This window comes from Triticum dicoccoides, chromosome 4A (assembly GCF_002162155.2).
Source record: "Triticum dicoccoides isolate Atlit2015 ecotype Zavitan chromosome 4A, WEW_v2.0, whole genome shotgun sequence".
Lineage (NCBI taxonomy): Eukaryota > Viridiplantae > Streptophyta > Magnoliopsida > Poales > Poaceae > Triticum > Triticum dicoccoides.
In genome coordinates this window covers 347,598,916-347,610,840 of record NC_041386.1, presented here as the reverse complement: position 1 = coordinate 347,610,840, position 11,925 = coordinate 347,598,916, and the positions used below count along the sequence as shown (strand labels likewise).

General features: G+C 43.8%; 1 long non-coding RNA gene across 5 annotated transcripts; it reads left to right on the top strand.

The window, feature by feature from the left end:
* Nucleotides 1-543: 543 nt before the first annotated feature.
* LOC119285900 lies at nucleotides 544-4,300 on the top strand. Of its 5 annotated transcripts, none has more exons than XR_005139963.1 (6): nucleotides 544-1,024; nucleotides 1,322-1,423; nucleotides 1,520-1,586; nucleotides 2,571-3,283; nucleotides 3,417-3,495; nucleotides 4,020-4,300. It is a non-coding gene; the product is annotated as an uncharacterized LOC119285900 (long non-coding RNA). The 5 variants fall into 5 exon arrangements; XR_005139962.1 differs by having other exon boundaries at nucleotides 1,520-2,667; nucleotides 2,875-3,283; XR_005139964.1 differs by having other exon boundaries at nucleotides 1,520-3,283; nucleotides 4,020-4,053; nucleotides 4,182-4,300.
* Nucleotides 4,301-11,925: the final 7,625 nt, after the last annotated feature.

Below are 11,925 nucleotides of genomic sequence, written 5' to 3'. Positions count from 1 at the left end.
TATTTTGCCACTCATCACAACTCAACTTTCCTTTGTTGCTGACGTTTATTGTTCAGCCCAAATCCTCATTGAAGGATTGAAAGTAAAGCGCATTTTTCGATGAGATTGGCATCTAAAACTGCACAATTGCAGAATCTCAAATTTTGAGTAGATTTGATGCCCATCAGGGTTGCATGGTATCACAGACTCAAAGTCATGGAATCGAGCCAATGCCCATTACCTATGCGCTTCAGGTACATCACCACTCTCTATTGATCCCAACAGAACCGGATGTAGGTGATGTGAGATGAAGTGCAATACAACATAGTATGCTATATCAGCTATAGCAAGATCCCCGTGAGCATGTGCGGTTATGGTAGAACTAAGATTCAGGCAAACTCAGCAAATTCATTCTGAATATCGAGAAGCATTAACGTACGCGGAAGGAGCGCCCGCTCGCGCTATCCACGTAGGATCAACTACCAGACAAAAAAGATGGGCTGGGCCACCACATCTAGAAAAGAAAAGAGAGAAAAAAATGGTGAAAGCGCGTTGTATCGTCAATCCTCTGCTGGTCTCCTCGATTTCGCCCTCTCTCGTTTCCTCCCCCGAGTGGCGGCTAGGGTTACCGCAGTCGCCGCCCAATCCCTGCTCCTAGCTTCGGCCCCCACACACATCTCCTACTTCTCTCCCTCTCTCCCTCGCCTCCAGGCACGCACAGGCAACCGCTCAAGATGAGCAACAACGACTGGATGCGGCCGCCGGAGGAGCAGCGGTGGCCGACGGGCTCGTGGCAGCAACGACTGCAGAGAGCTGCGGCACCGAACTGCGCGGCTCCGATTCTGCATCGACGCCTCCTTCCTCCGTCGCCTAGATATAAGGCGGTTCTCTCCTAGCCAACCTCCAGCCATGCCTCTTCCTCTCCTCTTTGACCGGCTCTCTCCTCCTCTGGAGAAGTAGCACATGGCGGAGCTGCATCTGATCCGCTGCCGACGGCGCACGTCTCAGCCCCAAGCCCGGGCTGTTTGAAGCAATTGCTATTAAGGTTCAAATACGTGGATTTTCCTTTTAGTTTAAGAAGCATTTAACTTTTCTGTTTGACTGTATATATGTGCTCTCACAATGTTTGCAAATGCATATGGTGTCGAGTGTACAGCTGTACGCGCGAGTCATTTCACCATTTTGCATCACTCCAATATTGATATCTTTTGTTAGTATTCAGAGATGACCGAGCAGGTTGACCGTGATGTCTTGACTGGGTTACTTTGTTCTTGATAGTTGGATGGGTAGATGGTGGAAATACTGGATCTTGATTCTTGATGTTGTTGGTGCTTGTATGTAGGTCACCGTCAGACTATCAGATCTCTAGGAGGTGGTGTCGGGTGGTGATGTCAGGTGGGCAAGGCCAGCTGCTGATGTGAAGAAGACGAACACGCAGGAGCGGGTGAGAAAACTTTGTAGTTTCATTGTAAATCATTGATGATTGCTAAGGCATATAGCATCGCAGATGAAGTTGTTTTCCTGTCGCACAACTGTGCAGGTCAAGCCACTTACTGATCCCTACATCTCATTATACTCTGCTCACAAGGCGTTCGACAGATTGCATCGTATGTTCTTTTTTCACCATTTTCTCATAATATCAATTGGAGTCTGACATTTTCCCTTCATATATATGGTGACTGATACAAGGGCATGCTAATTATTTTTTACTTATTTCGATTTGACGGTCTTGTCTAATTGCTTGATGGAGTGATAGTGTCATTTCTCTGTTTCTCATATCAATTTATCCAGTTTGATTTGCGATCAGAAAATAGAACCACTGGGATTAGATTGTGTACGTGGTTTTGACTTCAGGCCTTTATCCTGTAGAGATCAGATAGGGAACCAGGAATTTTCAATAATCTTCTTCTCTACTAATACTCCTACGAATCAGTGATGAAGTTTGTAGGTGTGATAACATAATGAAACTATCTGATAGTAACAGGAGGTGTTTAGCAGGAACCACATCAGCAGGAACCATCGCAGTGACCTTGTTGCAGTAGTTTCTTAGGTATGCTGTATAGGTTTAGTTAAGGTATAATCAGCCTGGTCATCAAACGGCTCAAGTTCTTGGTTCAGTGAGTGACCTGTTCAACCAGGGATTACTTCTCAGTACTGGCGGTTTAAATTTGAAAGGCCGCTAGACCCTCGTAAGTATTTTTATGGTACATATTTTCATCTCAAGTACAGTCAGGGGTAATCGAATACGGAGTACATACTGCCAATAAGCAAAATCCACCAGCAATAGGTCATTCAGGATTAGGTTTGGTACTTTATAGCTGAATATGTGATGTGCTTAGAAAAGATTGCAACACACCATACTCTAGGGAGGCACTTCAGACTAGTGGTACATATTTATTGTACTCTTGGTGTTATTATTTTTGAATCATTTACCTGCCTCTTATCTTTCTACATAGAGTATGGTGATGTACAGAGCTCTTGATACATTTCAATAAATATTTTACTAGATACATTGCCGTAGGCGCTAAAATACTATAGCTAGACATGGATTGGACAGGAATTCTGCAGCATTTGCTTCAATGTCTTTGCAGATCCTGGGTAGCGTGGATTCAGTTCATGATAATACATTTGTCCGCACCCAGACTGAAACTAATGTTAAGGAGTTTGTGACACTATGTCAAATAACACGTAAGAGTAATTATTGGCATTCGATATTAAATCTATCTCATTTATTTCTTTGCATACTTTTGAATTGTGTTTTCTCTTAAAGGAAACAGTCTTTTGCTGGATGACTAATTTATGTATTCCTGTTGACCAGAATTTTGTTGGCCTTTCTATTTCTGATGGGTACATTGCTAACGAGATTTTTTTTTATGTTTGATGAACCTCCTAAAGCTAAAAGAAAAGAAAAAGTTGTTCATAGTGAAGAGATTTGATTGGTTGCTTCTGTATATAAACATGCGGGATACAGTTCTACCAAGAATCAAGCTTTAGCTCAAGGATATGGTGTGTATTGTGCACTCCTAGCTTAAGAATATACAAAGCATTCGGAACTACCATTCCCTACTAAAAATGAAAATTTAAACTATCATGACATTTATGCGTTGTGGTGATGTGCATGTGATTTTGATTTGCATATTAGATAGTTGGGCTTTTCTTACATCTTGATATTTGGTGTGTTGTTGTGGCCACGAAGAAGATGCAGTAGCATGCTGGGAGCGATAAGTTGTGTGTGTGGCACACACTGGATTTTGCCGACTATGAATTTAAGGAGATGTTCGCCATCCGCTTTGGATCTGGGAGAGTGAGCATTGAGTACCCTATAATTTGTGCAGGTTTCATGTTTTCATTTGCTGTGAACATGATATCATCCATGGCTATGAGTTATATTAATTCTTGAAAATGTTGAACTGAATAGCTATTTTTTTACTTCTCAGTTTTAATGAAGGACAGCTGGAGCTTATTCATTTTGAATCGTTGACGCATGATTTGCTTGAGACAAATCAAGCTGACGAGGTAATTTGTACACCTAAGTTGACTCTACATATTAATTTCATCTATGCGAAAAAATAATAATTTATACAAGCTTGAAGGCTATGATGATTAGAATATAAAATTTTCACTAACTGGGAACATCGCAGGTGTAGGGGTTGGGTGGCTGCTTAATTTCCTCACCCACTTCACTTGAGTTCTAGGAACTGTTTGGGTGCATGTCGCATTGAGAGCTCTTGTCAGTTTTTGAATATGAATGTTCTCTTGCTAGCTGAAACTGTAATACATCAAGTTGATTCCCATCAGTTGAATGTAGGTTCATAGAGAAGTATGGTAATATTGTAGAGCAACGTGGATGCATTAATACATGTTCATTTTGGTATTCATCAGGAAGCAACTAACATCGGCCATCGTTTTTTTGCCCCTTTTGTATGATGCAAATGCCAAGAATTTGCTCTTCAGTTTTATAACAAAAATAGTACCCAAAGTTTATAGATCTTTATTCCTTTTTTGTTGATGACTGATTTACGCACATATATTTACTGCAGATCTGCAAATGGATTTGAAGGAAAGATTTAGAAGGTGAAGGAGCTGATGAAGAGCATGCTACATTCTCACTGTCTTAATCATTTTTTTCATGTACAATGCAATACATGTATAAGTTTGGTGCTTTGTGCTGACAAGAATTTTCTGATTGGCATCATTTGTAGTAACTGTGATGATCCAGGACGCTCTCAAGATTACAAGTTCAGTAGTGGCAACCTGGACTTGTGTAAGAATAAACTGAATGATGTTTCATTCTGAAGAGATTCCTTACTATCGACTTGAAGCTTGCATAGTTACATCGTGGGATTATGAATAAGATAGTGTTAATCATATTTTGACTTAAAATGTAAATTACAGATTGATCCTTGAACTAAAGAGAACAAGTCAAAGATAGCAGGTGCAGTTGCAGGGCAGGGTAGAAGTAGGCAACAAGCAGTGAGCTGGAATTGTTTGTTTGCTGCTCCTATCTCTAACATGCACTGATGCACCACAAATATAATAAGTTGTTAAACGAAAGAGGACCATCGACCATAAACAACTGCACAACCAAGCAAGCGCGCAAAGCACCGCACAGGAGGCGCGCCAAGGGCGCGCTCCAACCACTAGTGTTCAACATATCCCGCATGAAATCTTCATGCCCATTAATTTACTCTAGTAAATTTATTTTCTAGAATCGTCAACATATAGCAATCATCAAATTGCCTAATCAAATATGTTGATACACTAGTGTGCTTTATGATATAGTAATATACATGAAATTAATGTAAAAACACATACATACAAGAACTGCATAGCCAAAAGCTAAAGCAGAAAAGGAAAACTTAAAAAAATAGTTCTGGGCCGAATCAGCACAATCGAAACCAGTTCCTTTTTTTCTTTCTCTAGATCGAGATGGGTCTTTGGCCGGTCCAGAGGACCGCACCGACCCAGATCGGATAAGGAAGAGGCTCTTCTAAAAAAAAAAGGATAAGGAAGAGGCGACGGGACGGCTTCCGTCCACATTGACCAAACGGCGGCCTCGGCCGCCTCCCAGCCATCCGCCGTCGTCGCCTCAACAGCGAGGGACAGAGGGCCCCGACGCGCCGTCCTCCTCCTCTGAAGGAGAATTTACTCCTGCCGCAGCACAAGCCAGCATGTCTCTTGTCTCGACGACGCGCCATTGCATGCTGATGCCGATGCCATGCGCCGTCGCGCCGGTCGACGCCCGTTGGCTGCTGCCGAAGCCGCGCCTCACCGGCCCCAAGCGGTCGCGGCCAAGGGCCACCGCACAGGCAAGGCGATGCTGCGCACACTATGTATATGGTGCCGCCAGCGGTCGGGAGGACCAGTGCGCCGCGGTCAAGGTCGCCGAGAGATGTGCTGCGTCGTCGCGTACCGGCAGCCGCGCGCCACCGTCAACACGGCTTCCACACCGATCCCAGGCCTCGCACCGAGCAGTCGGACGCGTGGGTGAGCAACACCGTTGCCCCTCCGCCAACCATTGCAGTGACGTCGTGCCGTGCCATGACCTGCCTATGGTAAATACTTCTTGCTTGGAGTACTACACGCTCGATCCGAGCGATTCAATTTTAGTTGAGGGCTTCGTTCCTTTTTTCCATAGATGCCAACGCCTCTGTTCTTCTTGGCTTCCTCTTCCAGTGATGCGTGTTGTAGCCAGAGCCCGGAATTGCTTTTCTCGTCGTTCGTTGCCTGGTGTAGAGGTCACGCTGCAGGGCGTCTCACCGTTACGTCGCCGCACGATGTCGATGCCTCGTCGTGCTCACGTTGCAAGCCGGTGGTGTGTCTCCGCTGACCCGCCTTCAAATTGAACGACCCTGGATGCTAGAAAAGGTCTGCCATCCAGATATGAATGTGAATGTGGGCAGACCTTTTCTAGCATCCAGGATCATTTCTAACAGCCATGACTACACGTATAGCATACCAGATAAGGAGGAGATCCTTAATACTCTCAAGGATATGAAGATAAATGCCTCTCCTGGACCCGATGGATTCAATGTAGAATTCTATATTGCCACTTGGAGCTGGATTGGTGATGATGTTACGACTATGGTAAGGAACTTTTACCAAACAGATATAATGCCTTCGCACATTAGCGATACTCACATTGCTCTTATTCCTAAGAAGTTAGTTCCTCGAATTCCTTCAGATCATCGGCCTATAAGTCTTTGTAATGTCATTTACAAGATCATTTCCAAAACCTTGGCCAATAGACTCAAACCTCATCTCCCTGATTATATTGATCATTCTCAACAAGCTTTCATTGAGGGTAGACGCATATCTAACAATATCATCTTGGCTCAGGAGATAACTCATTCGTTTGCTCTTAAATCTTGGAAACAACAAGCTTTCTTGCTTAAAATTGATTTGGCTAAGGTTTTCGATCGACTTGAATGGAATTTCATCGTTTCGGCTCTTTCGCGAAAGGGGTTGCACGGTCATTTCATAAATTTGGTGTATGCTTGCATCTCTTCCCCAAGGTTCTCAGTCATTATTAATGGCCAGCCTTTTGCAAATTTTCGTAGCAATAGAGGTTTAAGACAGGGTTGTCCCTTATCGCCTTATCTGTTTGTTCTTGCTATTAATGAGCTTTCTTTAAGCCTGCATGATGCTATGATACAAAATCAACTGTCTGGCATTTCTCTTGGTCCAAACTGTCCACCTATTCATTCAATGCTTTTTGCTGATGACTTGTTGGTTTGTGGTAATGCCACAGTTCAGGAAACTACCCAAATGGCTCATCTCATCAACCACTTCTGTTCCCAATCAGGTCAGACTCCAAATTGGCACAAATCTTCTATTCTTTTTAGTGCTACTGTCTCCCAGTCTCTAGCCCAACATATTAATAATATTTTCCCAGTTACCCTTATTGATAGTACATCAACTCACCTTGGCCACCCTCTCATCCTTCCTGCAAAGGACCGTGCTTCGGCTTATAACTTTGTTTATGATAAATTCAAGAATAAGCTTCCCACTTACAAAGCTGATAAATTATCCCATGCTGCTAGACTTGAGCTTATCAATTCGGTGTTCGCTTTCATACCTGTTTACTATATGTCCAATATCCTCTTTCCAAAAAAATTCCTTGCGAAGCTCACGGCAATCATTCGTAATTTTTGGTGGGTTGGTGTTAGAGAGGAAGCTAGTGCAAGAGCTTTATGTCTTAGGGCTTGGAAAGATATTTGTATTCCTAAAAAAGAAGGTGGATTGGGAATCAAAAACATGTTGGCTATGAATCAAGGTCTCCTTCTTGCGGCTGCCTGGAGACTTGCTGAAAATCCAGAAAGCCAAGTCTATCAAGTTCTCCGTGCTAAGTATTTTCCTGATTCTTCCATTTGGAGAGCTACTCCGAATACTCCGAAATCTGCTTTCTGGACTTCTATTCTCAAGGTCTTGCCGATGCTCAAGGAGCATTCTTTTTATCAGATCACCCAAGGCAACATTTCTATTTGGAGCTCACCTTGGTGTACCACTTGGGAGAACATATATGATCACCTTATTGTCCAGCATAGTGCTTTTATTTACCCGACTAAGGTCTCTGATCTTTGGCTTCCAGGCCAAAAACTTTGGAATTCTGAGTTCATTACTAACCTTTTTCAGGAACCGACTGCTTCGGCTATTATTGCAACTCCTATAGTTCTTGATGATAGTAGGGATATCCTTTGTTGGAAGCCCACTCCTTCTGGTAAGTGCAATTCTAAGAGTACATATAAGTTGTGTTTACAACAAATTCATAATTTGCAGGTAAATCAACCAAGACAGGTGAACCAATCAACCAAAGATATTTTGCAGCAGGTCTGGAAGCACAAATTCATGGCTCCAAGGGTTAAAACTTTTGCGTGGCGCTTACTTAGGCATGCTCTCCCAACTGGTCTTAGAGCTGGCAGGTTTTCCTCTCATATTTCTTCTACATGCTCTAGATGTGATTCAGATGAAGATGAAATGCATCTTTTCTTTCTTTGCAACTTTGCTAGAGCCTCTTGGTTCGGGCACCCCTGGTATATTAGATCTGATATTCTTGCTCTCAATCATAATTCTATTCTTGATATTATTCAGGTTCTAATTAACATGAACCATCCGCAATCATCTATTCCTAATATATTTACCTTCTTGTGGTGTTTGTGGAAAGCAAGAAACGATGTTCTTTTTTGTAGGAAAGAATCACATCCCCATCAGGTTCACCAAGCTGCTCTAGCCATCGCCTCTGTCCAAGATATACAAGATCCCCAAGAACACCTAAATAGGGAGCTGCCTTCTTCGAAGGAGAAGCAATCTACAACCATACTCTCTCAAGGGCAAGAACAAGTACAGCAAGGCTCCACCCTCAAATCTGACTTGGCTATTTCAGGTACCAAAATATATTCAGACGCTTCTTGGCATAAGAAGAATGTGCCTGGGTATGGTGGTAATCCGGCTACTGGTATTGGTGTTCACATCCTTTTCCCTGAAGAGGGTTCTGATTCAAGAATAATGATTCAAGCCTCTACTCATGATGTTTGTTCACCTCTTATTGCTGAAGTTTATGCACTTCTATTTGCTGCTAAAATCTCTTGCAGGCTTCAACTTCAGCAAGGCTCTTTTCTCACTGACAATCTTTCATTAGCAAAGATGGCTGCTTCAAGAGATATCAATAACACCAACATCAGCTGGAGGTGCAGACAACCAATTAGCGAGTTCTTTCAAATCTCCCATTCTCTTAATGCTGTTTATCACATCTCTAGGAATACCAATGGAATTGCTCACAATTGTGCTCATCAAGTTCTCAACTCGAGAGTAGAACCTGTCTTTAGTTGTTCACGTTCCTCTCATGCCAATGTACCTTGCCCTTTTCTGCAGTCCCTTCTCAATTTTCAAGTTCAGGGCTATGTAACTCATGCTGTACATTGTCTACGAGTTGAATGAAATTGTGGCGCTTGATGGCGCCTTCCTTGTGTTCAAAAAAAAAAAAAATTGAACGACCCCGTTGCGCCTCCTTGGAGCGTCGCTCCGCCACTCCGCCACGCCTTGCCATAGTGGCCCATTCTCAGCGGAGAACGGAAGGGCTGATAACGTCGTGTTAATAGTAAAAGTACGAGACAGGATATGAACCAAGTGTGACCTTTATTGATGAATGATAACTGCTATTTATACAAGTCCAGAGGACACGAATGAACAGGCTTCTCTTCGGATAGTCACGAGCGAACCATCACGATGGTTCCCAAGAGGAGCCGTCAGTCGTTCGTCCATATGCAGGGATTAAAACAGAATTAATAAGCTTAATTAATTCTCAACAACCACAACTATTTGAAAAAATCAGTGATGGCGTTGGTTGTAAATGACGCGCCACCAATGTAAGTTGTGGCTAGCACTTTTTCTACTAATGTCTCCTAGCTGAGGATTATGTACCCAGAGTACATAACTTTGCTCTAAAAATTCCATGGGAGGTTGTGAAGCATAATAAAAAAGACGCACTGATCGGCTCAACTGAATAGTGCCTCCGCTACGTCCTGGATATCTCTAAGGCACTGTCAAATGCCCACCAGGAACGCCTCAACAAAAGCATAAAGTTGTTACTATGCAGCTATTTGGTAAAACCTCTTCAAAGGTCCCGCCACTCAAATGCATGAACCATAGCAACGGCGATGTAGCATGCATCATTCATAGACCTTGGAATTAACAAGGCATAGCTTGTAAACAACATGGAGGCGCAAACGTGCGGCAGGGTCAAACAAGGATGCTTAAACCCAACTACAGATACTCTGTGTAAACCTTCCCCTCTTATATTTTTATGTATCCTTTACTGTTCCTTTGATAGCTCGGCTTGTACGGTTCGGCCTTCTAAATTTAAGAAAAGAAACAACCTTTGTGGTCATCGTGCATCTATTTGTGTTATACGTTTTCTTTTCTGCTTATGAGCCGAAGACAACTTTTCTGATACAACGTCTCTAGGACTAATCGGTTTTTGACGGGGGCTCGGATTCGAAGTCGTACCCATTACATTACTCTAGTACTCACATAAAAGTACTCTGCATCTCGGATATTGCCTGGCTCCTGTGCTTACCCCGTACGTTTCTGCATCGTTCGTCAAAGGGTGTAAAGGGAGAACCACCGCGATTGTACTTCCAGCTCGATTGGTTAAGTACCTCAGTGGAAAAGTCGAACACTAACTGTCATGATAGGCGTAAACTGGTCGGCGGTCCGATGACTGTGTCAAACTAAAAATTGATATAGATTATCCCGTGTTAAACGAAAGGTTCTTGTCAAATGAACCAAAGTGTTAATGGCTTAACCTCGGCAGACCCGAACACTGCATCGGGGGCTGGTCACTTGCCCCCATAGTCAAGCTCATATGGTTAAGTGAAAGTTATAAAGCCGAATAGTCTGATTGCCTGGTTCCTATAAACACAACCACCTCCGGGCACCGAGATGTCGGCTAAGGGTTTATGTGCTATAGAAACACCCCGCGTAGCATCTACATGGGGGTGGAAACCGACGACTAGACACTTCTAGTGTTAAATAGCCGCACGGAAGTCAAAATTACATATCAGACATTAAAGCAAGGTATTACAAAATAAAACTTGTCCTTTTACATAATCAAGCCCCGGCATAACGAGGAGGCATCTATAACAGCATGACATTCTTGCCGCACCCAGCCTCGGTTATTCGAGCCCCCTCCGTCACCTCAGGCAAGTACTTCTCGGGAGTGCGGTTCTTCCCTTCAGGGGGTCCTGCCACCACAAACGCCGCCTTGACTCTGGGATAATGCCTCTTCATGGACGCATAGGCGAGTCGAGCACCCTCTAGGCAAGTAGAGTGCTTCCAGAGGTCGACTTAGGGGCTGGCGCCTTGGACCCACTTGTAACGCCCTCGATGCGGCTATATCTCCCACATGTCGAAGCACGACTTAGAGGCATAACAGCATTGAAAGCAATGTCGCAAGTGAGGTAATCTTCACACAACCCATGTAATACATAAGGGAAAGAGATACATAGTTGGCTTACAATCGCCACTTCACACAATTACATGAATAAAGCATTACATCAAACAAATACAATCAAGGTCCGACTACGGAACCAAAATAAAAGAAGACTACCCCAAATGCTACACAGATCCCCGATCGACCCCAACCGGGCTCCACTACTGATCGACTAGAACGAAACAACACAAAGGACAAGATCTTCAATGAGCTCCTCCTTGAGCTCGGTTGCGTCATCTGCATGGTATCCTCGGCACCTGCAAGCTGGTGTTGGAAGTATCTGTGAGTCACGGGGACTCAGCAATCTCGCACCCTCGCGATCAAGACTATTTAAGCTTATGGGTAAGGTAAAGGTATGATGTGGAGCTGCAGCAAGCGACTAGCATATATGGTGGCTAACATACGCAAACGAGAGCGAGAAGAGAAGGCAAAGCGCGATCGAGAAACTATGATCAAGAAGTGATCTTAGAACAACCCACGTCAAACATAACTCCAACACCGTGTTCACTTCCCGGACTCAGCCGGAAAGAGACCATCACGGTAACACACGCGGTTGATGTATTTTAATTAAGATCAACTTCGGGTTTTCTACAACCGGACATTAATAAATTCCCATCTGCCCATAACCGCGGGCATGGCTTTCGAAAGTTCAAAACCCTGTAGGGGTGTCCCAACTTAGCCCATCACAAGCTCTCACAGTCAACGAAGGATATTCCTTCTAGCAGGAAGACCCGATCAGGCTCAGAATCCCAGTTACAAGACATCCTCGACAATGGTAAAACAAGTCCAACAAGACCACCCGATGCGCCGACATCCTGATAGGAGCTGCACATATCTCGTTCTCAGGGCAACACCGGATAAGCAATCCGTACAACTAAAACCATCCCTCGAGTTTCCCCGAGGTGGCGCTGCAAGGGGCTCTAGTTTGGACCAACACTTAGACAAGCACTGGCCCG